This window comes from Stegodyphus dumicola, chromosome 3 (assembly GCF_044657685.1).
Source record: "Stegodyphus dumicola isolate Sdum_Otavi_A_Nest chromosome 3, ASM4465768v1".
Taxonomy (NCBI): domain Eukaryota; kingdom Metazoa; phylum Arthropoda; class Arachnida; order Araneae; family Eresidae; genus Stegodyphus; species Stegodyphus dumicola.
This window is the reverse complement of record NC_140770.1, coordinates 157,980,647-158,008,610: the sequence shown is the minus strand read 5'-3', so window position 1 is coordinate 158,008,610 and position 27,964 is coordinate 157,980,647. Positions and strand designations below refer to the sequence as shown.

The 27,964-nt window shown below is 35.6% G+C and overlaps 1 protein-coding gene across 3 annotated transcripts in view; it reads right to left on the bottom strand.

The window, feature by feature from the left end:
• Window positions 1–27,964, bottom strand: part of LOC118195605 (protein c-ets-1-A-like) — a 406,827-nt gene that overhangs the window by 329,423 nt on the left and 49,440 nt on the right. For 2 of the 3 annotated variants that reach the window (XM_085813551.1, XM_085813546.1), the window contains exon 2: window positions 23,935–24,101. The exons of the other annotated variant lie outside the window; for it this stretch is intronic. The gene's annotated coding sequence lies outside the window, so the exon portion shown is untranslated. The remainder of the gene's footprint in view (window positions 1–23,934; window positions 24,102–27,964) is intronic. 3 annotated transcript variants of the gene reach the window in all.

Genomic DNA, 27,964 nt, shown 5'->3' with positions numbered 1-27,964 from the left:
ATCTGCAGTCCCTACATGGACGTTCTTCCGTTATGGCTTCTACAATGCAATGTGACAGGTAAAAGTTAGCAATCACAACAGCATTTCAACTAACAAGCTCCTCCCATCAGGTGAACATTATTTCTGAGATCGGCTAGTTTAGGTTTATATACCTTGGATGCTAGAGGAGACTAAGAAGAATTCTAGATCCTCAGATGCAACTGCGCAAATTGAAAATTAGAAATATAGACAATAAATAATATCGAAGACGTAATTCCATTATTTTCGATGCCCTTTATCTTGATACTGATTGGAAAATTATTTGAAACCCTTCGTGCGGACATAAAGATTTGTTAAATCTGGTCTAATGAATTACAACATATTTACTCATTCAATGCAAGTTTTTACCCATAAACCTTAAAAAAATCTTCTCCTAACATATTTAAACATCTTCTCCTAATATATTTAAATTTCTTAAAATATATTTGGGAATATTTTCCCACTTTATTGAAGACTGCAAACTGCCAGGCCATTTTCAAGTTATTTGATTGGTTACTGGTAATTAATTACCTTTGGCCATGAAGACATTTAAATATCTTCTCTCGAGTATCATTCTAACCTACTGATTGCGATTCGAAAACCGTTCGACCCTTCCCATTATTCTTTTACTGCCTGGTATCCTTAAGAGTTCAAGGATTTCAATGATTCGCATTGTGCCGCTCTCTCAAGGTTGTCACGTGACCTGGAAGGCGTTCTTCCATCGGATAGAGTTGCGCTTGCGTCGTAACCGAAGAGATAATGGCGAGTTTATAATATTGAGTTATTGGTGATAATAAATAAAATGAGTGCTTAAAAGAAATGTTGACTGCAGATGGAAAAAACGGGTTTTCATCGGCTTGAATGATAATATTGAGTAACAAAACTGTAGGACAAAAAGAAAGAAATTAAAATGAGGGATCTGTACATCAGTATGAAGATGGATATGAGAGATAAATCTAGGTTTCAGGAATACAGGAACCTCAAGAGATAAAGAAGAATAATGCATGATGGCCCAATTAAAGCTAATCGCGACTTTCCAGACACAAAAAACGTTTTTAATTAATTAACCTTAAAAAGTTTAAAGCACTTTGTAATTTAAATTTGCATTTTGTGCCTAACAAACTGATTCCACATTAAATCTGTTCTGCTTTTTGACAAATGTTTATCAGCAAAAGAAAAAGTCTCATTGTTTGTTTTCGAATCAGAAATTCAAAAATAAAATTCACGTGATTAAAAAAAAATAATAATTAATTGTGTATTAAATTAAGAAAACCGAAAAAGGAGCGTTTCTAAGGTGGTAAACTTATTTCAACCTGTAAATGACATATTTTGAATTTGAATAACGCATAATAACTCTGTTTTCCAGATGTTAGTAAAAATAAATTAATTAATTTAAAATAATAATAATAAATAATAAATCTTAAAGCTTTTCAGATTTTGTATAGCGCCTAAATGGATATTTTATAACGTTTTGTGTGTTACCTTTATTTATTAAATATCATGTTCTTCGCACTTACATCATAAAATTCAATTCAAGAGCAATAGCGCAAAACAATTTAAAAAGAGCATATCTTTAGAGTTACCGATACACAGTCTCGCGCCCTGGAGATAATTTTTCTTTCCGTACAGTGTTGCCATTGCTTGATTTGAAATTTTTGACTTTGTTAATAAAAAAATTCATTAAAATTTTACAAAATAATATAGGTAGCCAATAGTTTTTGCATAAACATGAGAAAATAAGGTTAAAAACAGGGGGAAAATAGAGGGGGGGGGGAACCTGAAAGGTTTCAGATTTTAAATTACGTCTAAAGGGGCGTTTTTTTAAAAACTTTTTGTGTGTTAGTTTTATTTATTAAATATCATGTTCTTCGCACTTAAACCACAAAATTCATTTCAACAGCAATATCGCAAAATACTTGTAGCTTTAAATTGAGCCTATCTTTCGAATTTCCGATACACAGTCTCACGCGCCGGAGATAAAATTGTTTTTTCTGTACAACGTTGACATTACTCGATTTGAAATCCTTGAGTTTGATCATCAGAAATTCGTTAATGTTTTGCAAAATATGAAATCGATGTAAGGATTATGTTAATTTTATTAACAGTTAAATTTTAAGTTCCTTTCCTGTCAAATTCTTAACTTCAACTTACTACTTCCGGCCAGAACGTAGTTTTGGAATCATTCTGAATGCTTAATGAGGAGGAGCTGTATTTAACCGCGAAGTCTACTTGCAGAATTAGAGAGAATCAGAGTTTCTGATTTTGCGCGAGTCTGCCTTTTGGCTACTCTCTCTCTCAAAGCTGTTATTACGCTCGGCCATACTCAGGCCCTTGATAAATAATATAGTTATAATAAACTAACTATATAACTACGAAGCTTATATAACATTATAAGCTTCGTAGTCAAATAGAGTTAAGGGACCAACTCGATTAGAATCTTGATAGCTTCGGCTATGTGTCTTCAGTTAATCTTAGTTTTAGTTTAATTTTTAGTCTCTTAAGATCAAGCCCAAGTGTCGGCTTTTGTTGTACACTCCAAGATGGAGTTTTGTTAAATCTTATTGGAATAATAAAGGGTTAGTTACCCTTCCATCTTGTTGTTTGTTGTTACACGAACTTCAGCGATTATTCGCTAATTAGTTCTTAAGATTCGTCACTTTCTACAGTAACTGAGAATGCAAAGTGAGAATCTTACATCGATAATAAAACAAATTTCAAATTTGGGTTTCCAGATGCCCCTATTCGCAGTAGCATTACGTCCCTCAAAATTGGATGGCGCTAGGTACTGTTGTTTGATCACAATGCGAGAAACATGCATGCATTTATGCATATTCTTCATTATTTAATTTCTTCAAATATAATACAGAGCTCTAACATTTGATGGCAGCAGTTTGAAAAGTGAAAGGGACATTCAGACTGATTCGACGCAAACTCGCAAAATGAAAACAATAGTCCCTCAGGGACAAAGCCCCTTTGGACTAAAACATACCAAATAATTAAATTGTAAAGGAATCAGTAATAAATAACAGGAACGAATGTAAGGTGAGTCAGTTTGCACTATTAACTCATATAATTCTCTTTCGCGCTAAAGGAGAAGTTCTATATTTAACCTGAAAAACTTTTCAGCAATGTACACTTTCTCACCTTACACTGATTTCTCTTCTTTAGTGTCTCTTAGGAAAAAAAACGTTTTCGCGTTCCTGTTAGAACTTTACAGAACAAATTTCTAACACGAAAAACGAGTGAAACTAGTTTAAGCAAAACACAAGTAAATACTTTTCAAAAAGAAACAAAAATCACCCCGCGTTATTTTCATAAGTATACAGATGCTTTTTGCTGGTATATTGCAAGTATGTGACTGAAATCAAACAATGTTGGAACTAAATCGTTAAAGCAGCTCTGTTTCGCATTTGGGAAGCAGTTTTATTCGAAAAATGAGAAGATATACTTTTTATGCAACCTCTATTCAAGAGACACGGCACTAACGCAATTTTTTATTTTTTATTTTCGTTTTCGTCTACTATTTTGAAAGTAATGAAACGTCGTTTTTTGTCACACTTTACGCAGAGGAAAGGAAAATCAAAAAGTAAAATTTGGGGAAATACCGGATCTGGTTGAAGTATGGAATGCTCTAGACGTGAGTGCATGCGCATCCCAACCAATAAAAGAGACGTCGCCATCTCCGAGCAAGCGTGAAGGTCAGGACGAAAAATATAACGATTCGCTCCTTTGCTTCTCCTTTTCGCTAATGCTAACAAGATCAAGGCCAGGAGGTTGAAATGATCTCTCGTCTGCGAGCCCCCACCCCTCTCACCTTGCAGGTGACTTACTGGAGCATCACCAAACAGCGCGGCCGTTCGCTGGACCGTTCCCTCCACGGATGTCAAGTGCAGGACTAATCCCATAATAACGCGTTTGAAGATGACCAAAGGGATACCTCGACCATCGTAGGTGAGGGCAGAGATTATCTTCACGCCAGTTTGAGCCATAGGGGCAATGATCATTGCCTACATTTAATCTCCTCTCCTGTCTGTCAGAAAGCGAAGAATCAAGCTTATTTGGATTCCTAACAAACTTTCAACAATATCTTAGCTATTCGGCAACAGCTCCTAAACAATCTCCGAAAACATGTACTCCCCGTATCCAAATTCCATATGTATCCAAGGTGCATTTACAAGTTTTATCTCTACTTTTTTAAAAATACATAGATTTGAAGAAAATAACATTATCTGGCATTCTATACACATTTTTGTAACGTTCAGAAACCTTCTGGATGCATAGATGCACAGGTAGATACTTCTATTTGTACAGACAGAAACTTCGGCGACATCTCTGTCGGCACTACAGATAACTGAGGTATTGTTGAACCTAACTAAGTGTTAAACTTCTGCCCCAATTTTGAGAAAAAACAAACCGGGGCTCTTCGTTGTTTCTTCTTCCTTTCCGAAATGCTCCCAAACTAGTGTCCTTTACGGCGAGTTTTTACTTCAGAGAATATAAAGTCTTCCACGATCCAAAATCAGAGTGGGTCGAAATTCGAGAGGTGATTCAAAATATTATAATTATTATTATTATTATTATTTTTTTGGTGTAAATGATGGAAGGTATTTTCTGTCATCCAATTTGAGGCTTTTTCATTTTTCTTTCTGTCTTTTCATTCAAAATCGACATTAAATACAAAAGTGTAATCTAAGGTCACGTAACTGGAAAAATATGTACGAAGTAATGTTCCAATGATACTTCGGTCCTTAAATTTCGTACATAAATACAATGTTTTGATACAGCATTAATATATACTGGCCAGTATACCCCCTCTCACAGCAACATATACAGTACAACTCCAATTATCCGGACTCCGATTATTCGAATCGCTTTTAGAATTTTTCAGATCAACTGAAGAAGAGAAGAAAAAGGAGAAGTAGGAAAAAGAAGCTCGAAGAAATGAAAGGAAAGAGACAGGAGAAGATGAGGATGATGTGTCACTTGAGGAATTTTTTCTTTTGAAACTTTCTGGGTGTTCAGAAGTTAGTGATGAGAATACAGCAGAATGGATGGTGTGTGATTCGTCAGACCCTGGATTTCAAATTCTCAATGATGATGAACTTATTGAAAGTGTGAGAGAAGAAAGTGTCGAGGAAGAGGATGACCTTAATGTCGAAGCTAAAGCAGACAGGAGACCATCAGGTAGTGAAGCGTCTGCCAGCCTTGAAACTGCGTTGAAGTGGATGCAGCGTCAGCCCGGCTACAACTTCTCACTGTCAAGCGAATGTGCGACTTGGCTGCCCGAAAACGGATGAAGAAAGTCAAACAGCGTACTTTGACCAAGCTGTTCAGCAAGCACTGACTTTCAGCACTTGTAAGTACGGTACAGTACGTTATATAACATGTACGTAAAAGTGCTGCCTTTTCATTTTAACTAATTAAAAACCCATTTTTCTTTAAAAAAATAGTTTTTTTCTGCCATAGTATCACAGAGAACAATCAGTAAAAACTACTAAAAATGTTAAAAGCAATGTAAACTTCTAAGAATTAACTTCAAACTACTAAGAATGTTGAAAGCAACGCAATGGAAAGTGTAACTAAATGGCGAAGCTTTCACGGATATCTCAATACTCCGAGTTCAGCTCTGAACTAAAAGTTCTCTTTGGTCCAAAATGTCGTAAAATGGTAGCCAAATTTGGCTTCTTCTGGCGATTTCCCAACAAATTTGGTCACAAAAATTAGTTGCCAAAACTGTCACCAGTTTGGTGATATCTCGTCAATTTAGCGAGATAGCCATTTATTTCAATATTAAATAGATTTGCCTTTGTAGTCTTATTTTTCCGGCAGAGCATCGTCTCTTGCAAGCATTTCATATTTCAAGCAAGGAAAGGAAAAGACGGTTGATACGTAGTTATCCTATATTGAAGAGGAAGTATTCTGATTGCGTCGTAAGCTATGTTGACTTCGTAAATAAAACTTGGCAGTCGAGGCGATTTTAATTCCATTTTTATTTCCAATTGACATTATGTGGCCACAGATCACTTGGCATCCTAGTCGTGCCTGTTCAAGAACATTTATATTATTGATATTTTTGCAATAGGAAGCAGCATAGCAAAATTGCGTCCAAACATAGCACAGACAGAAGCTGAAGTGCGTAGTTATGAAAGATGGAAGCACGCAAAGAGAAACGTTTTGGTTTACAATGGTAGTTTCAATTCCCAATTATTACATCATCAGAGCTGCGCAGGCCATAGAAGAATCTAGAAATGACGCAATCCAGAAAAGTTATTGTGAGTTTTAGAATAGAGAGGGCGAATTAATGTTTTACCGTTAGTTTAAATTATAATTTTGATTTACATATTTTTTATCTTATAGATATTTATATATATTCAAGTAGATGCCACTGTTATTTTCTTTACTTTAAAAGTGGATAAAAAGATTTTAAAAAATCGGGAGTATGATCAGCATTAGAGATGGACGATTCGCTCCGGAACCGATTCAAAGAAACGATTCACTTTATTAAACCAATGATCAGCGCTCCGGCGAAAACGGAACGGCAGTTTTTGGGAAACAAGCCAAAATTTTGATTCCTCTTAACGTAAACAATAGCAGTTTTTGCTTTATTATTTTACCGAAAACATCTCTGATCTATTTTTTTACATGTGGACTTTTGGCTTGCTTGTGTTCCATCTAACATCATTAAAAAACAAAACATTAAATAAACCGACTTATCTCAGCGAAACTCTCAACACCCCTGTTTTCAAATGGATAGCGCTTTTTTTCCCATCTGGCAGTGCGAGGATCTGCTTAAAGTACGTAGATTATAGCAGCTAGTTCCTCATATTCCCAGTTGTCAGTGCTCTAAACACTGGGTCCTTCGGCGTGGTGATTATTTGCAAGCTCCTGCTCTAGCTGCGGATCTGATTCCGACGGGTGTCTTCAATATTCGCTCTTTCAAATCTGGCTTCTGCGGAGTCTTGATTATTTCCTATTTTCGCTTCCTCGGAACTGTTCCTTTGAGTTTCATTTTGATTCTTTTAATACTGTGTCATAGTATAGCTATGTATATTAAGTATTAATTTTTTATATATTATTACGGTAATATTTATGTAAAATATTTATGTAAACATATTTTTATTTATTTACTTATTTTACTAACGTCTTGTAATCAAGAACTGTGCATTTCTGTTTAATGTTCTTTAGTATTAGTATATTTTTATAAACATAAATTTTTCCATCTAATGAATTTTTTCAAGATTGCAGAATAAAATGTGGATCCTACCGAAAAGACAAACCTCGAGCGATATTTGGTATCATTTTGTCAAATTAGACAAAAAAATGAAAATACCGGTATTGTCAGCAGACAGTTTCTTGTTCTTTGGGATCTGCCTCCAATTTAAAAATGTATTTTTACACTTCGTTTTGTAGTAGCAACAAAATATCAATTATAGTAATGAAATAATGTAATGTTTAACAAAAGTGAGTTTAATTTTCATTACTTTTTAACTTTTAGCATTTTTCATTCCAGAATCGTATCGTTGTTCTATGTAGAAAGGTTTTTCAGGGTATTTCAAAGGTACAGATGAAAGAAATCAATCCAAGGTGGAGCAGTTTGGTTGAGTTTATTCCAGCTATACCACTCCTTGTTCAATTCTTTTTGCTTTTGCCCTGATCTTTGCCCACCGCTCTTGATCCATGCCTGTTCCGAACGCATTCATCAAGGTCATTGTTAGTGAGCGGTGAATCGTTGAAAAGTACTGATTCCCTTCAGTGAGCGAACGGTTCCAATCTAATCCCTTAAAGGAGCGGTTTTGTCCATCTCTAATCAGCATATATACTGACAGTTTATCAACATTAACTTTACAGGCAATCTCCTGCCCGGACCAGATAAAATAAACTGTATTAGATATAGATGAACTTTTTTTTGAACTCTGGGTAGGTATATAATTAATCTGATTTAGGTAAAATACATGCGGGTCTTATTGGAAATGAAAGGTAGGACGCATTAGCTATGAAAAGCTATTATACAATATAACATGGAAATCACTGAGTTGCAGGAGTCGAAGAGGAAGGCCGTGACCGTTATGAAGAATTGTACCTACAAATTATGAAATAAGAAATATTTGACAAGAGTAAAGACTATGAGAGACTGGTAATATACACTGAGGAGCCAAAACATTATGACCCTTCCCACATTTTTCAACTCGTCTGGATGTCGTGGAGGATAAAGTGGGAATAGTGTTCAACTGCTGCTCGAGAAGATAAGGAATCACTCTTGCACTTACTTTTGAGAGTGATGGGAAAGCTGTTGATCTAAGCAAATTTGATAGAGGGCAGACTGTAATGGCCCGAAGACTCGGAACGAGTATCTTCGAAACTGCACAACTGGTAGGTTGTTCACGATCTACCGTTGTTTCTATTTATGCAAAATGTATAAATGACATACATAGAAACCAGAAGTAGACGTCAAGGTGTTGGACGTCCACGCGTCATCAAAGAAAAAGGATGTCGAAGACTGTCCCGCTTGATACAGCAAAAAATCGGCGCCAGACAGCCCAATACAGTACAGGTTCAAGTGGAAGTGTTTCGGAATACACAATTCAGCGGACACTGTTGGATATCGGACTGCACTGTAGACGTTCCACTCGTGTGCCTCTTGACCAAGCGTCAGTGTCAACCACGCCTACAGTGGGCCGGAAACATCGAGACTGGACCATGGACAAATGGAATACAGTTGCCTGGTCGGATGAATCACGATTTCTCATTCAGCACATCAATGGACATGTCAGGGTACGCCATCCAGGCAAACATTTGCTCCTCCCCTGTGCAGCAGAACTTACTCAGGCTGCTAGTGGCGGTATTAACCTTTCGGGAACGTTCTCACGGGCGGCTCTAGGACCCTCAGTTGTGGTAGTGTGGTGTAGTGGCCGAAACCGCTACGCAAACCTTGGGTTGTGACATAGGGTTGGAATGAACATCAAACTCAAGCTTTAACAATAACTTGAATTTTAATAAGATGAAAACCTTAATAGTTCTTGACCATATGGGACTTGGATACATTTAGTCCCGTAATTTCAAAATTTTGTTACAGGAACAATGCTCTAACGCATTATACACGAGGAATGATCGTTCCTGGCAGGCCAACATGCCCATAGCTCTAAACAGGAAAGTTTTTTCCTCTCTTATGCTTATGCTTTACTTTCACTACAGGCATCAACTTCTTAAGAGTTTAAACTTGGTCATTCTAACTTGCCATATGGCCATTCACAGTTGTAGAAAAATTTAGGGCGCTATTACGCCACACACCCGAAGGCGAAAATAAGAGTCTGAGAGATCAGGCAATCAGAGCTTTAAAGTGGCAAGTCAAGGTGGCGTACACTAACATAATAGCAAAAATTTCAATTTTTAAGTCATGAAAATCATCTGAGTCCTGACTGAAGAACACAACACTGCTTAGTGAGAGATTCGAGAGCATAATATTGTTACGTTAGGGGGTTCGTGCGGATTTGGAGTGAATAACGATGACACTTTATGAAGTATCGAAACACACTTAATTTAGACAATATTGTCAGGACAGCTCCAAAACACGTTTTACACTCGTCGATGCATAATTCGATATAAACACGCTGACACGATCAGCGACACAGCCTTCAGGTTATCAGGCTATCACGGTGGAGACAGCTTCCTGAAAAGCACCCGACTCTGCTTTCCAGAGTACAGCTCACGACTCTGCTTGGTCGTTCTCGGAACTCCACGTACTCTCGAGACTCTCCACGCTACAACTCGCGATGCACTCGACGACACACAGAGAACAGCTCCTGACTCTTCGGTTCAGTCTTTCCCGGAGGCTCAACATGCTCTCTCGACGATGCACTAACCGCGATACACTAACAGCCTCCTTCGGTGGACTTGACGACCCACTCGGCACTCGCTGCCCGGCTGTCAACTCGATCGACTCCGCAGGGATTGACTCGCTAGACGAGGCACACTTACTCTCGATGAGAGACTCACTCACTGACCGCAGACCAGCACGGCCTATATAGCTTTCGGCTTGTGTTCGGAAACATTCTGTACTAAACCGGTAAGAATTCGTTCCAGAAGGTTCTCCAACCGTCCATGGCACATCGCCAACTCTGTCGCCAAACGGGCGACCTCTCGCTAAACGTGACAACCCTGCCCTCCCCCGCCACCCCATGGCAACCCCAAAACTGCTCTGCGGGGAAGCCATCTCACCGCGCCTGCACATTTCGTAACAATATCTGATTCTTGAGAATTCAGGGTATGAATATCACGTGACCGGTACTAGCTAATACAGTTGCATCCACAGTGGTAGGCGTGAGGAGTTCAATTACTTACACTTTGTACAAATAAGTCTTTGCCTGTCCAGGCACTAAGTCCATATTCTTAGTAGTAAACACAAACAGAAATTCACAAACACGAAATAAATCTTGGTTAAATACTTTTTCAGATACTAGGATTAAATGTTTGATTAAATACTTGAACAAATTGAGATAAGTTGGATAAAACTATATACATATTTACAGGTACCACTTTACATTGTGGTGAATTGACCTAGGTCGTTTCACGAAGCTTTCCACAATGGGATCATAATTCCTAAGTTCTCTCAAAGTATTGACTGACGAATTCTCCATTTTCTCAAAAAAGTTGTGAGCATCCATTAGAATCTGCTCCGGTATTGGTTTAATTTTTAAATCTTCATAAATGATCGTATTTCTAACAAACCAAGGCTCATTAACCATCGTTCTTAGTATTTTATTTTGCAGGCGGTTAATTTTCCTTCGTTCAGTGTTTAACGCCGTGGCCCAAGCCGGGACTGCATAAAGCAAAATTAAGTCTAATAAGTACTAAATACAGAGCAACGTTTAATTTTTAAGCTAGGTTTAGATTTCCGTCCTATGAGATTATAGAGATATATAATGTGGTTTCCTGAGAAGAGAAAAATTACGACCCACAACACGAAGAGAAGATCAAAAATGAAATTAATAGCATCAAAGGCAGAAATAACTAAGATTTTGTTAAATTTGTTTCACCAGGTGAAATTCAGTACATCATTAAAAGACTTAACATCATTAAAGTCCGAGGTTTCGATGGGATAAACAATCGAGCCTTGAAAGCCCTCCCCCACACATGTTTCGTATTACTTGCTAACATTTTTAAATGCGTTTGAAAGAAACTGCTACTTCCCCCTCTCAGTGGGAACACTCTATAATTATTACGATCTTAAAACCATGGAGGTAGGAAGTAAGATGGAGTTGCCCTAAACAAGTTTCTCCCGTACCCTGCTCTGAAGCACCGGCGATCCCTACGTGGTGACCAAAACATTGGGTCATTTACCATTGAGTTCAACGGGATTTGACGCGTTCGGATGTAAATATTTTGTAATTACGTCGTAAATATACATATAAATGTATATATTTTCTTTTTCTACAACACTTCAGAGTCCTAAGTATATGAAACAACATATTTTTAAACAACATTTCATTGTGAACGGAATTAAATGCTGTACTTTTCACAAGACAGTTTTCTCAGAATGGTTTAATTTGAATGAAATATTTTCACAAGTTTTCGTTAATCACGTTAGAAAAAAAAAATTAAGGTAATTCGATTTTATTCGGTTAAGGTACAAAAATTAAGATCAAAGTTCATTGTATTATTAATATTAAAATTATGCATTATTTCTTTTCTATTTATAGAGCTTCTTCCTAAAATACTTTCTTAAATATGACACGATTTTTTGGCTTCTGAGGCATCTTTTAAATCGAAAAATGTAAGTCAATTTATAATTAATGCTCTATTCAGTTCATTTTAAATTAGAGAATTATTAGGAATTAGCGAAATACTTTAAATAGTACTTGACTTCGAAATACTCTAAACATTTCTGAAAGGGAATAAAATAAGGTTTTTTTTTTTTTTTTTTTTTTTTTTTTTTTTTTTTTTTTAAGTATTATTTAAAACTTGTAACTGAGTTATTATAAAATGTAAGGGGAATAATTATTTTAATTATACTTATCAGATTTTTTTTTATTCTTCATTTCAACAATACATATTCCAAAACTCTTTATTACTTTCTTAAGTGCGCATCACAAAGCATTTGCTTTACAATACCTTTTCACAGATTGCTTTCCAATACGAACAATTCTTGCTTAAATAGTTTTATAACGTATTTGTCAACAGGATTTCAATTTATGTTTACAATTCAATATTAAGGTTATTATATATTTAGATAACATTTATAATCATTATAAATTAGATACATTTAATAATTGGATTTCTTCACAGTACTTTCACAGTTGTTTATAAGTGAATAAATTCTTCATTTCAAATACATTTATAAATAATTTAATGAATATTTATGTATTTTGTCAAAGGCAGATACATGCTTTTTGCAATAATATGCAACAATAATATATGGATGTGAAAAAAATTTGTTTTATTTAAAACATGTTGGCGTTTGGAAAATAAAATAAAAGTAGCGAATACTCTATCAAGGGTATCGAAAGACGTATACAGTTTTAAATGTACCGTAAGGTATTTTTCATTCTTTAAGCATAACATTTTTCTTAAAATTTATATTTTTGTAGTTCAACAGCTTAAAATTTTATAAAACAGATTCATAATCAAAATCGCGCTGTTGTTAGTTATCGAAAAATAACCAAGATGTGATTTTTGCGTAAATGTCACTAAACTATACAAATTGCCATTATCTATCACACTATGAATGTTTCTTTCATGCGAAAGTGTCCCTTTTTCGATTTGTATGGAACTGTCGTGTGTCGAAATACTATCAAAACCGTGTCAAGCGAGCTTCTGAATGTAAACAAAGAACACCCCATCTGGTGACCCAAGCTTCAAAGTAGTGCTTCACTTCTAGTGCCGACTGGCCCCTCCTTCCTTTCCTACCTCCATGCTTAAAACCGGGGGGAAAATCCCTCAGAAGCTACCAGTTATCGTCCCATCAGCCTTTTAACGACGATTGGCAAAGTAGTCGAGAGAGCTCTTAACTTAAAAATCACAAGTCACCTAGAACGCCTTGATCTGATCGACCGAACGCAGTTCGGCTTCAGAAAGCACCACAGCACAAACCACCAAGTACTTAAAGTTGTAGAATTTATTTCCAGCGCTTTTTTCCAAAAGACATGAGTCTTTTGCGGCGTGTTTCCTAGACCTAAGTCCTAGGCTAAGTCGTTCATCAAGAATCCCTCCGAGATATTTAGCGGACGAAGAGACTGCGATGATAATACGATATCCAATTTTTATGTCACTATTTGTTCTCTCATTTTTCCTGTAACGACGAAAGTGAACAATTTTGCATTTTGAAGTATTGATTTTTACCTTCCAGAGCTGACACCAGGCGGCGACAACGTTCAAGTAGAGTTGGAGGTTGTCTTGATTGCGACAAAATCACTGTGTCATCTGCATATTTTAGTGTTTTAGACACCAATGGATTAGTCAAGTCATTTATAAAAATATTAAAAAGTTGCGATAACTGAGCCTTGCAGGACCCCACTTTGTATTACTTTTTACTGTGACAGAGTATCTCCTACCCGAACTTGAAAAGTTCAGATAAGAAATCATGATTCAAATAAGAGTTTTCTTCAGATAAGAAATCATGAGCTTCACAAAACTGATGGGGAACATGAAATTATTGATTTTATAGATGAGGCCGTCGTACTAGACTCTGTCGAACGCTTTCTCCAGGTCTAGGAAACACGCCGCAACTCCTGTCTTTTGGAAAATAGCGCTGAAAATAAATTCTACAACTTTACTTGGTGATTTGTGCTGTGGTGCTTTCTGAAGCCGAACTGCGCTCGGTCGATCAGATCAAGGCGTTCTAGGTGACTTATGATTTTTAAGTTAAGAGCTCTCTCGACTACTTTGCCAATCGTCGTTAAAAGGCTGATGGGACGATAACTGGTAGCTTCTGATGGATTTCCCCCCCCGGTTTTAAGATCGTAATAATTATAGAGTGTTCCCACTGAGAGGGGGAAGTAGCAGTTTCTTTCAAACGCATTTAAAAATGTTAGCAAGTAATACGAAACATCTGTGGAGGAGGGCTTTCAAGGCCCGATTGTTTATCCCATCGAAACCTCGGACTTTCCTGATGTTAAGTCTTTTAATGATGTACTGAATTTCACCTGGTGAAACAAATTTAACAAAATCTTAGTTATTCCTGCCTTTGATGCTATTAATTTCATTTTTGATCTTCTCTTCGTGTTGTAGGTCGGTCGTAGTTTTTTCTCTTCTCAGGAAACCACATTATATATCTCCCTGTGTTTACTTGCACTGAACTCCCAGGGAGGAGGAATGATTCTTTCACTCATACATAACAAAGGGTCCATCTCCTGATCCTGATGAAAAAACTTCTTTTACCTCTTTGTACCCTGGAGTGACCTTCGAGGCTGCAACCGGGATCATTAAAAAAGGCACAGGATTTCACTACTGATGAAAATTATTGCACTCTGAAATCAATCATCCTAGACAAAGAACCTTTATCCCACCTTAACATAACTTCCTCTCCTCAGAGAAGAATTTTCCTAGACTATGGAAAGGAAAATTCTAAATACATTTCACTGCTTTCAACACACAAGTGGTAACCATTTAAGTGATAATAGAGAAGCCAGTTACACTTACCTGCACTTATTTCTAGATAACATCACCTTAAGACATATAAACATAAAAACAAGAATACAATAAAAATAATTTAAACTACTCCTAATGTCTGCCTCATACAAAGTACATTTCTCAAATTTTACAAAATGCTAATACTTGGGAAGAAACATTTAATTCTAACCATCTTGAAAGTAAAATACACGATGCAAACAATTTTGAATCTACAAAAGTATGTTATATATGTTTACTTCACGTGCGAGGAATAATGTTATATAACTTGCTACACGGCACCATTGTTAAATAAGAAATTCATATATGTTTCATGTTAAATAAGAAACTACTTGCCGTGAAAGGTTTCTACTTCCTCTTAGGGAGGAAACTAAACTCTTAAGAATTTGCAAATTACCAAACTTTTAGTGAAACGGTAAAGCATTTTGCGTTGTGAAAAAAATGCATCCCGGGACCTCGCCGTGAGAGGATCAAAAACATAAGAAAAACATATACAAGATATATAGGAAAGACATATTAAATATATAAAGAAAACATACTGTAATAGGTTTCCAGATTAAATATCAGTTTATTCAATTTTATCACAAAAAAATAAAATCTTATCCTCATCAGAGAGTCTAAGGCGAATTCTTCAATTTGTCATTTACTTTTTTTTTTTTTTTCTTTTACATTTAAATTCATATAAAAAACTTTAAGGGTTGTCTTGGTAATTTAAAAGGGGAAAGGGAAACAATTGATAGCCTGAGAATTAATTTTAAGATTCGACGTTGTTTTTACATTCTAAGGAAGTTTTTGAAAAACTTACTTAAAGTTCAAACACACAAAAATAAATAAATAAATAAATAAATAAATAAAACTTATCTTGTGTGGACATCTTGAAGTGAAACTTATCTTGTGTGGACTCGTATCCTAATAAGCGTTGACGTCGGCGGGGCTCATCTTTACGGTCACAAAATGGAAGTTTCAGAAGACATTGTCCTGTCCGGGAACTATTTGCGAAAACACACACGCAGGTAACTGGTTTTCATAATGATGAAGCTATTTTTAAGTCTGGAAAACAGAAACAGGAGCACTGCTGCCCAGCACGGCTATCCGCTTGGTCTTGAAAGTCTTAAGTCAACACGCAGGTAACTGGTTTTTATAATGACGACGTTATTTTTACCTCTGTAAAACAGAAACAGGAGCACTGCTGCCCAGCATGGCTATCCGCTTGGTCTTGAAAGTCTTAAGTCAACACGCAGGTAACTGGTTCAAATTTCGCCTTTTTACCAGAACGCGGCAAGGGAGCATGTTTGCAGCTCCCGGCCAGAAACGTTTTTCTAGGCAATTACGGCTCGCCTGTTCTTGCTCATTCCAAGAGCAAGCTTCACGAGTAACGTCCACAATAAGTTCCACAAGCCAGTCAGTAAGTGATTCCAACTCGAATTTCCTTCGTCTCCTTCACAAACGCGGGCTCCCACTATGGCTTCAATTATCGCCCCCTTAATTTTGGAAAAATTTGCGTTTTCAACCCCTGAATGCGGAAATAAGGGTGATCGCGCATGCGCGCCCTTCTTCACTTAGCCAACAACCGGACCCTCAATCGCCAAAAACCTGAATGACTTACATTGAAAGACAAGTAGCAACCTTTGACCTTTTTGTCACGTACTTCCTCTCTTAAGGTCAACTACACAATGAAAATCCTTCTAGAACATTCTAAAGGACAAAGCGCGCGAAATCATGACTTGGCAAAAAATTGCCTCCCTTTCCCTGCTTCTTTCACAATGAATCAAAGCTTGCACAAAATTTGCAAATAAAAGTAAATCTCTTGATCTTCTAGGAATTAAAGCATTAAAGTAAATAATTCAGAATCAAATAAAATTAAAATTTCCATAAATCAGAAAATCATTCACCTAGTTTTTATACCGCTATCAGACAAATTCTCTACACAACAAGTATAATTCCAAAACGCTACAAAAACCTCGTACGACAATTACCATTTTCCCAGATTCAATCTGCGTTGAATCAGCCAAAAGATAAAGAATATCAACTTCTCCCTCGTTATCCTCCCTCAAGAGATTTACAAACTCGGGACGCTGATGATAAGGTTTCATCAAATTGACATGATAAATGGTATCACTGTTACGCTTATTCGGAATCTGTACCGTATAATTGGTTTCAGAAATCACACTAGTTACTATACCTGGCCCTATCCAGTTTACCGCCATTTTGTGTGGCTTAGACGTAGCTAAAACAAGCACGAGATCTCCGACCTTAAACCTTCTCGTAACAGCGTTGCGATCATACCAGAGTTTCCTTTTACTCTGACACTCTTTCATCCTTTCTACAGCCAGCTCCTGACACTTCTTTAATCTGTTTACCAAGTCTAGAACATGCTCGACCACAGTAGGGTCTGAACTTTGTTCCTCTAGCCACTTTTCATACACAATCGTTTGGGGCGTTCTCAGATTCTTTCCGTGTACTCGCAAGGACTAAAACCTGTGCTATCACGGCTAACAGTTCTGAGGGCGAACAAAGCACATGGCAAACATTTTTTCCAGTCCTTCCCGCTTTCCAAGCACAAAGCCTTCAATACCCTTTTCAAGGTGGAATGTAATCTTTCAATTTCAAAACACCTAATTTCCTATATCAACTGTGCAGTTTTATTTCCTAACAAATAGTACTCTTTATCTAATTCTACCGGAGTAACCGCTGCCTTTGTGGTGACCACATCAAAATCACCTTCAATGGTAACTTTCGCCAAAGGTTAAACAATTACATTCTGTGTCCAAAGGCGGTTTCATCCAAACAGTTTTCACTAATAAGTCACTAGTATTAATCCAAGTACTATTACACAGATCTGTTCCAGCTCCAGTATCTCTTAGACATTCTCTTTCTACCTCATTAATTACTGCTTTCTTGAAATACGGCTCAAAACACTTCGCTACACTCTCCGTTTCTAAATTATTCACCAGATTGGCCTTATAACAAATATAAACAGTACGCCTTTATGGATCTTCATTTGGTACAATATAATATAATGCAAATAAATTCTTACTATAAAATAAAAAGATTACCACATCAACATCGAATATAATTTTTATTCACCAGCTCAGTCGTAAAAAAAATTTCATCTTCTATATTTTTAATAAACAAATCGAATTCTAAAGATAAAAACTGTTGCCAAAACGATAATACAATAATATGCAAAGTAAACATTTATAATTATTAAAGTATTATGAGTATTAAAATATTGTGAGTTACTTTCAAACTAATTATTTATATTTTATGCCGTTACATTCACTCCCTTTCCAGTGACGAACATTACGTTAGAAAGATTGGAAGAAGTAATAGTGCATCATCAAAATAATAACAAAATTCATGTATAAATAAAATATCAGTTTTTGAATCGCAATGGTGTCTTAAGAATTCTACCAGTCCGAGATTGTCTTAAAGCTGAATTGATTTTAGGTTGAGCCACAGTTAATTTGGTTTGAATTTCAATCGGCGCAGGTGCATTGTTTACACAATTTGGAGTTGTAGGTTTCTCTTGTTCAGGGGTTTGTTGTGGTAGAATATATGCTGGCTTCAATCTGTCTATCGATACATTTACTTCTTTATTCTTTATCCTGAGAGTAAAATATTTGGGTGAACGATTGATAACCAAATACGGACCTTCATATGGGGGTTCGAGTTGTTTCCGAACCCCGTCAATGCGAAGAAAAACATGGGATGTTGATTCTAAATCTTTGTGTACAAATAATTTAGGGATACCTTTCTGTTGTATTCCAAATCAATTCCATATGCTTTTGTAACTTATGTATAAAAGTTCTAGGCGGTGTATGACTTATTTTTTCTTCAAAGCATTCTCCAGGAAGTTTAATATTCTCTCCATATACCATTTCCGCTATAGTATAGTTAGTATCGTTAGTATAGCTATAGTATAGTTAGTAACGTATAGTTAGTATAATACTTTCAATAACCCCAAGAAAACTTTTGATCCCCAATAACAGAGCTATATCCAACATCAACCTAGTCTCGAATAACTGGCATAACTTCTCCAAAATCACAAAAATGGTACTCACCAACTTGAAGACACCTTCGATGACTTTTCTGGCAATAACTTGGATACTCCAACTCTTCCGGGAAATTTTACTATTTTGCGGCACTAGATCACGCTTCCTCCGGCTTTCCCTTCTGACACACTGTCACTTTCTGAAGAGATTTCACCACGCGAACTGTCCTCGCACGCAAAATTAGATCGTTCATGTGCAGAGCAGAAAGCCTTGACTGCTCACATAAAGTCCTTTACAATACTGCCTTTTCTGGAACTTCCATTCGACGATCCGGAACACTCACACGAAGAGATGCACGAAAATCAGCGCACGATGTTAACTGTAGTTCACAGACGAAAAGTCCGTTCCTAAATTTACTCTCAGAAACAATCTTAACCGCTGCCACCAATTTTAATTTTACTGCTGTGGTGTGGTGCCCGAAACCGCTACGCAAACCCTGGGTTATGACACAGGGTTGGAATGAACATCAAACTCAAGTTTTAACAATAACATGAATTTTAATAAGATGAAAACTTTAAGAGTTGCATATCTTGACAATATGGGACTTGGATATATTTAGTCCCGTAATTTCAGAATTTTGTTACAGGAAAAATGCTCTAATGCATTATACACGAGGAATGATCGTTCTTGGCAGGCCAACATGCCCATAGCTCTAAACAGGAAAGTAGGAAGCTGTAGACGATCTGAACATAATTGTGGATCAGTTGCACCCTTACATGGCGTCTGTCTTCCCAACTGTAAATGGAATCTTCCAGCAGGTACATGTCACAAGGCTCGAATTGTGTTCCAGTGGTTTGAGGAGCATAAGGGTGAATTCCAATTAATGTCCTGGCCACCTAACTCGTTGGATCTTAACCCGATACACCACATTTGGGATGTCATGGAGAAGCAGCTCAGAGTTCAAATACCACCATGTCGAAATATCTCGACTTTGCGTGATGGCTGCTTAGATATTCAGTACAATCTGTCTCCAGTCATCTACAAAGAAATTGTGGCATCCATACCAAGGCGAGTTGCAGCTGTTTTGCAGGCCAAAGGTTGCGGGACTCGTTAATAAGTAAGTGGACGTAATGTTTTGTCTCTTCAGTATATATGTATAATATATATAAAGCATAGTGACTTAGATTTAAAGCAAATTTCAACGAATCACGGCCGTTTTCCTACATAGTTTAAAAGATTTAATCTTCAAAACTCCGACCTCTGCGGCAGCTACAATGATTAGAGATGCTAAATTCTTCGTGGGAGTCTGCCCACTTTTAAATGACATAAGGAAAGATTTGATCACAAATGGAGCTTTTAACGTGGATTGTGTTTTATCATCAAATTTTGACAAGGTGAGAAGTTTACCAAGAACAAAATTTAAAATATATCAATAATAATCAATCAACAGTGGGAATTCTACTTTAGTGTGTGTACTTATGACTGGGACTAATTAAGCCATAAGGCCACTTGCGGTCAGGTGTGTGGACTGCTGTCCACAGACAAACAACATTAAAGTAACATAGTGGTGACAATAAACATTGAAATGGCTTTTAGCTGATTGCAATGTTATCTTGAAATATGGCCACATTGATTTTTAATCGATAAACACGGCTGAAATGTTTGGAGGCTTGAACAACTTAAATAAAAGAGAAATATAAGAACATTTGAAGACTGGATTAGCATTAAATCTAATTTAAAAAGATAATGCTTGAAAGACTCATGAAATCGTCAATGATACCGATATTCTACTTTAATAAAGTAGGTTCGCTGTTTTACTCAAAATTAAAAAATGTGTTTTTCGTCGGTGAGCAGAATGATGAGCCGTATACCCAGAAATGAATTTTTTACGACCATTTGCATAGAGGGTTACTATATGGTTTTCAAACAGAAGTCATGTCCTTTTTTTTCCCCAACTAAAATAAGTATTGCATGTATAGAAACGTTCTGTTTGTTTCCCTTTCTTCACGCATAATCTGTTTCAGATTATTTAAAATATGTAAATTTTATTTTGGAATTCCTTCTTTTAAACCAAACAGTCAGGGGTGCGTTTTTTTTCTTTCCCCCGCTGATTAGATGGCCGAGAAGTATAACAGATTTATTGTGATAACAGATTTATTGTGTAATCAGTCTGCTACATACGCAATACAATTTTAAGCTATGATGTTTTTAAATAATTGTTTCGTTAAAGACATGAATTTTCCCATGATTCAAAGAAAGGATGAAATGGCAAAATTTTTTAACATCTGCAGAAGAAGAGAGAAAACCTAAAATGGAATACTTTTTGTTTGGGGGGCTCCAGAAGCTTGAAAATCCTAAACGGAGCAAAGGTGATTAAAAATATTTACGAAGGAAAATATTAAATTGAAATATTAGCACCTGGCTTTGCTATTGCAACAAAATTGACGAAATGTTTAAGTAGTCAAAAACTCACCGAATGATTGTAACACAGTGGTTTTTCAATCGTTTTTGCCCCAGGAACCCCTTTAACTGTTGCTAGAACTCCAAAACTCGAAAAATGCATATGCATTTATTTAAATTTTTATTATTTTTGAATGTGTTTCATAAATTAAACAAGAAAAAATATGGAAAATGTTGATAAACACCAAAACTTGAATTTTTAAAAAATCTGTTCATAAACTAAATATTTACAGGTAAATAAAAATTGAGAACATTCCTCCCTTGTAACTATGAAATTCCTCCCCCCCCAGGGGAGAGAATTCTCCTCTGGTTGTGAATACTTGTATCTAAATCAGGACAGTAACAGAGGAGACTGACTACGGTCTCTCCTGATGTTACCAAACATCTCTCTTAAACTTAAATGACTAATCCTACTTAAAACTCCTGTCATTAAATATTCTGGTGAATTTGACTAAACAGTAGAATTACAGGGAAGATTATTACTATAAGAAATGACGAGCTGATTTAAAAGAAACAATCCTTATAAATTAACGTTTTCAAAACGGTCAAAATAGTATAAATTACTGAGTTTTACTATTTTATTTAGGACATCAGCATTAGGCAAATCATTAAAATTTTACTACTGAAGACATTTATTCTGAAAAATATTAGTAGTTTAATAAATTGTGTACCACGAAAAATAGGAACCGTATTTTTCTTTGATTTTGTATAGTATTAAATGTACAGTAGTATGAAAGAAAGCTTGAAAATGATACTATGTTACCAGCTGAAGTCTTTGTTTCCATAAATTTATATATTTAGTATTATTTTAATCAAATAGTTATCATTTATACCTTTACTATCACTTCTCCTTTTCGTTTCCTCATCAGAATTAGTAAAAATGAAGTATTGTAATCACGAAAAATTTCGGGTATCATATTTCAATGAAAATATCTATTTCGACCGCTATCTAATGCAATTTGCTATCCAAAGATGACGCTATCGATGACCGCAAATGACCGCTATCCAACGATGCTTTTGCGTGACATCTGTACGTAAGAACAGAATAAAGGACTCTTTCCCACCAAAAAAATTATAAAACTGATTTAAAATGAAGACTGAAGAGAATTTTCTGTGGCGTCTGTGTGTACGTACATATGTATGTATGTATCTCCCATAACTCAAAAACGAGTAGCCTCCGAACGTTGAAATTTTGTATATAGTACAGCTACAACATGTAGATGCGCACCTCCTATTTTGGTTGCAATCGGCCGCACCAATAAATAAGCGTATATATATATATATATCCACTCTGTTACTCGGCTCTAATATATGTATATAAATAATGTATATATATATATCTACTAATATGTATAGATATATATCCACTCTGTTACTCGGCTCTGTGATCTCAGTTTCTTTATTCTCATATGTTTATAAATTGTGCATTTTTTTGCTTTAAAAATAATTGAATTATGTTGTGCTTATCTTCCGGTATGCCTTCTAAATAAATCTGCATACAATATTTGAAGAATTATCAACAATGTAAAAGTTGTTTAAGTGTGGCTAAGCCTAATTATTTTGACTATAGTGGCCATATTTGTTTACATTTGAAACTTAACAAAATAGTGGCTTTGTTGCCAATCTAGGGAAATTAAGCTTTGCTACAACAAAGATAACGCCTTCTTTTATTATTGCGAATTGAATCATGCTTAATGCATTCTGGAATTCATTCGAGGAAATAAGTGTTTAAGGTTTGCTTCCTAATTTTTAATATAGATATTTTGAGTTTTTATGTACTTTTTGCCTTGTGAGCGATTAATTGAATGAGAAATACTGAATCGTCTGTGAAAAACTGTTTCTTCCTTTTTTTCTTTTTCTTTCTTTTTTTTTTTAATACATCGTTTTCGATTTATTATAGTATTTGAATAGAACATGTGGCAACAATTAGATAATTCTTCAGATGATATAAATTTTGTGCATTCTGAGTTATAAAATGAAATGAAAGCGTGACAAACCAGTGTTCATCTTGATTTCAAGTAGTTATAAAATGAATGAAGTATAACGCTGTTAAGTAACGTAGCCCCAGAGTGTCGCTATGGTAGACAAATATAGTGAATTTGAAAGAGTGCATTTATTCTATTGTGGTTTATGCGCTATCGACGAAGTGGATTTAATTCAATCCAATAAGTTTAAATGAAATACAAGAAAAATGCGTATAATTTAATATTCCGTACAAGGAACTCATGTGGTGTACACATCAGATTTTTTAGTTACATCGCCACAAGTGGAAAAGAACTGTCAATATACACCATTATGGAAAATTAAAAATAATTAAAAATCTTTTGTTCAGTAATCCAAATGTATAATGTAAAACTGCAAAATCCAATTAAACCTGGTTCATCCAGTGACAGCACATCCATCTGAAGTTTACCAATTACCACATTAGATATAAACAGAACCTATTGTTTCTCTGAAGCCTTTCTCGGTTATTGTTATCTCCTTAGAAAGAAAACTGTTTAATAATTTAACACCAGAACCACCAATTTGCCAGTGCGATGGATTTCCTTTCTAGGCAGTATCAAGGCTGTGCTAACCTTGATACTTAGATAATAATAGATCTAATGCTGAAGTGCACAAGAGCCTCAAATGTTCCCGTATATCTAACACGCATTAAAAGAAAATTGATTATACTTGTCATTCAGATACACTTATTGAACAATTAGTTTCCAATAACTGTAAGTTTGGGGGGGCGGGAATCTGTGTTCGGTTTCAAAAGAAAGCCAATCATAACAACATTTGGTGCCAGTTAACCCTTTAGAAAGCTGGCACCACTCTTTAAAATGAATGGATCTCTTACCACATCAGCTATTCTGGGCAAGAGAAGGATCAGCAACGACTGGAGAGAGGCCGGTGACACCTCTCACCGATCAGAGCTGACCACGGTCATCTCCAGACGCCAGCAGGACAGACTGACGGACGACGCTCCCAGGAGCCCTTCCACCTCAAGCGGGCGCTGCACTCAGTCTGCAAGTAACAAAAGAGAAGTCTTGTAAACGAGGATAAAAGTGCTTCGTTGAGAGAAATTCTTTTTTTTTTTTTTTTAGTACCTATTAAAAGAACTCTTTACATAAAAATAGGCCCGAAATAGATTGCTCTTTCATGCTGTTTCGGAAAATACAATCTCTACGTAGGTAGGTGCTGTGAGTAAAAAAAAAAAAAAAAAAGAAAAAAAAGAAAGAAAGAAAGAAAGAAAAGAAACCGTTTTATTGCTGTTAGACGGTGGTATTCCAAAAGTGGAATCAGTGTTTTTGTTTTATATTTATATCATTGCTTACGTGGTTTTTTAGTACCGATGAGCCAATTCCCAGATCAGCCTCGATACTTTTATAGACCTTTTATAGTAGATAAAAGAAATTAAAGACAGTGTGTTTCTGTTTACCTCAATTTTAACTTACACACGTATGTTTTAGTCAATTACCTTGTTGCAGTATTTATATTTCTATTTCTTTGTTAGATCAGCAAACCCTTTACATATTTCTATTTTATAGATATATCTCAATTTAAAAGATCTGGCATCATAAACTTGGACCTTTTTTGCCGTTCTGTGTTTCATTATATCCGATCATTTTTCTTAGACATTTTAAAAAAAACTCCTAACGTAACCAGTGTAATGTAGTAAGAACTACTAGCTAACAAAAAAAGAAAGAGGGTAAAAATTACTACTACAACTTAGTCCTGAAGAAAGGTCAAGTGCGACGATACGCTAATATGAACAACACGGCAGTTTTCGTATAAAGAACAAAGTTTGTGCAGTCATAAACTCATCCTCTTTACCGTTTATACGAGAGTGTGGAAAAACGAAGGCTGAAATGGGAATGATGGTCAAGGCATATTTCCCGGTTCGGGTTGAATTGCGAAAGCCATCCTTGATCCGAGGGCAATTAAAAAATATGCAAAGGTCAATTAAAAAATTAAGGGGCAATTAAAATCCGAGGGCAATTATCAAATCCAGTGCAATTATTAAATCCGACGCCAATTAAAAAATATGCAATAGGTCAGACAAATGAGCATTAGCAATAACAACAGTATTTCCAATTAGACATCTCGTGATTTAAATGCACTGCTAGAAAAAGTATTCTTAAGAACTGCGTTTATGGCAATGTTTCTCAATTTTTTTTGCCCCATGCACCCTTTTCCAATTGCTAGATAATCATTCTCACCCTTTCTTCAAAATTCTTAAAATTCATATACATTTATTTAAATTTAAAAAATTTTGTACTGTGTTTTGTAAATTAAACAAAAAAGAGTAGAGAAAGTTTCGATTAACACCAAAATCTGAATAAAAGTAGTGTAGTTTATATTCATAAAAGAAAACTAAATTCCTTAGCAAGTAAATAAGGGTGGACTGCATTCCATCCCTTTGAAACTATGAAATTCTTCCCTGGTTGAGAACCCTTGGGTTATTGCTTTTAAATCACTTGTTTTGTTACTGAATATCAGACAGATTAAATTTGAAAATTAAATATATTATGCTCTAATGAATGACAACACACTGGCGCTTGGAAGATAAAAAAGTACTTTCTTTCGGGAAAAGCAACGCATTGCTTTTAAAAAGCAGAATTTGCTGATCAAACGTGAAAGACTAATATCTTACATATTATCGAATGGCAGCAGTTTCGCGTCCTGGGGGTTTAAAAAAAAATTCAAACAGTGTCACCGCTATTCGCTTTCAAATCGTTGAATTTATTAATAAAAAAATCAATCAATTCTTATAAATTTGAAAAAAAAAAAAAATCTGAAAGCTTTCAGATTTTATATTACGCCCGAACGGTTTTTTTTTTTAAAGTCTCGTGTGTTACCTTTATTTATTAAATAATATTATGTTCTTAGCACTTAAACCATAAAATTCAATTCAACAGCAATATAGCAAAATAATGTATCTTTAGAATCTTTTAAAAAGAGCATATCTTTAGAATTTCCGATACACAGTCTCGCACGCTGAAGGAAAAAAAAAATTCGTACAGTGTTGCCATTACTCGCTTTGAAATAGATAAGTTGGTTAATCAAAAATTCGTTTTGAGTAACAAATAAGTTTTTCAAAACATGAGATAGATAATATAACAAATTCCAAATTTGAAGTTTGGGCTTCCAGATGCCCATATTCGGGTGAAAACGTACGTTATTCAAAATTGGATGGCTCTCGGTACCGTTGCTTTATTGCAACGCTAGAAACATATATACATTTGTGCATTCTTCATTATTTAAGTTCTTTAAATATAATGCAGGGCCTTTAACATTTGCTGGCAACAATTTGAAATGTGATAATCCCTTTATAGTGAATTGACGCAAATGCCAAAACGAAATTAGTAGCCTTTTGGACTAATAAATTATAAACAAATTCGAAATTCAAAATTCGGACTTGGGGGTCCATATGCTCGGTAGAGGACTTACATTTGTTCCAAATATGGTGTTTCTAGGTGCTGCCGTTTGCCGCAGTGCGATGATGTTACATACATACATATAAACAAATTCTTCATTATTTAACAGAGTATTTCTAAGACTGAGAGTCTGAGCAGTGTATTTCTAATGGAGGATTTAACAATACTTGTAACATTCCCACTTCCCGCAGACCATTTTGTTTTCCACTGATGGTTCGTTGATAGGACGGCTAATTTGATAAACTGCATTTAACGTTAACTTTCTGCATTCGTTTATGGAATTCTACGAAAACGTAACTGTTCCCCCCCCCCCCAAAAAAAGCGTCGCGAAGCCGCATGCTGGACAGAGGAACCCCAGTTGAAACAAAGTTAATCTTTCGCTATTGCCGAAGATTATCATCAGCTGACAGAGGCCACGCTGTTCTGATCAAGTAAACACAATCCGTCTGCATCCGTTTCCGACGTATAAAATTTTAGCCCATTATGCATACATCTGGAGAGATCGTAAGGGTCAGTCGCGGGGAAATTCAATTCAGGTTCTTTGATTCAATCGTTATGCAGTTTTTATTCATAGGTCGGATACAGCCATTTAAAAATATGTGTCGTCCTCTCAAGCCGCTCATTCAAACGCAATTTCTTTCTTTTCTGCAAACAGTGGCTTGCTCTTAATACAAAGCAGGTGTTTCAGGAATGGTGTTTGCCCATCTGGGTCTTATTCGGCAATTTCTGAATATTTAAATAATCAAATATTGTAAAGGCGTTTAAATTTTAAGAATTGTTATTTTGTCGTTCTATAATGCAAAAATGACCGCAGCTGGGTGGATCTCTTCTTATCTGTTCATAAATAAAAAAGTGAAGTCTATTCAAGCTAGGCAGGAAATAAGGAAAATGCTCTCGAGAACATTTTCATGTAATTTTGTTTAGTAATCATACGGAAATTTTGAATTGTTCTATAACAGAAAATTAAAGAGGAAAGATGGAAAAAAAGTGAACAGGGAAACTTTAAGGTCAAATATATATATATAAAGATCAGATTTTATATTACGCCCAAAGGGACTTTTTTTTAACGTTTTGTGTGTTACCCTTATTTATTAACTATCATGTTCTTCGCACTTAAACTACGAAATTCAAATCAACGGCAATATCACAAAATATTTCAAAAGAGCGTATCTTTAAAATTTCCGATAATTTTTTTTTTTTTTTTCCCACACAGTGTTGCCACTACTCGCTTTGAAATCGTTAAGTTTGTTGATCGAAAATTTGTTCGTTTTCTGTCATGATCTTTTCAATAAAAAGGCCTTAGTGAGATTTTCATCCCGGGTCTCGATAGCTGTAGATCTGCCACTGACATTCATTACCGTTTGCATGAGGCGGGAAAAAAAAAAAAAAAAAAAGAAAAGAAAGCTTTTAGATTTTATATTACGCCCAAAAGGGCTTTTTTTTAATATT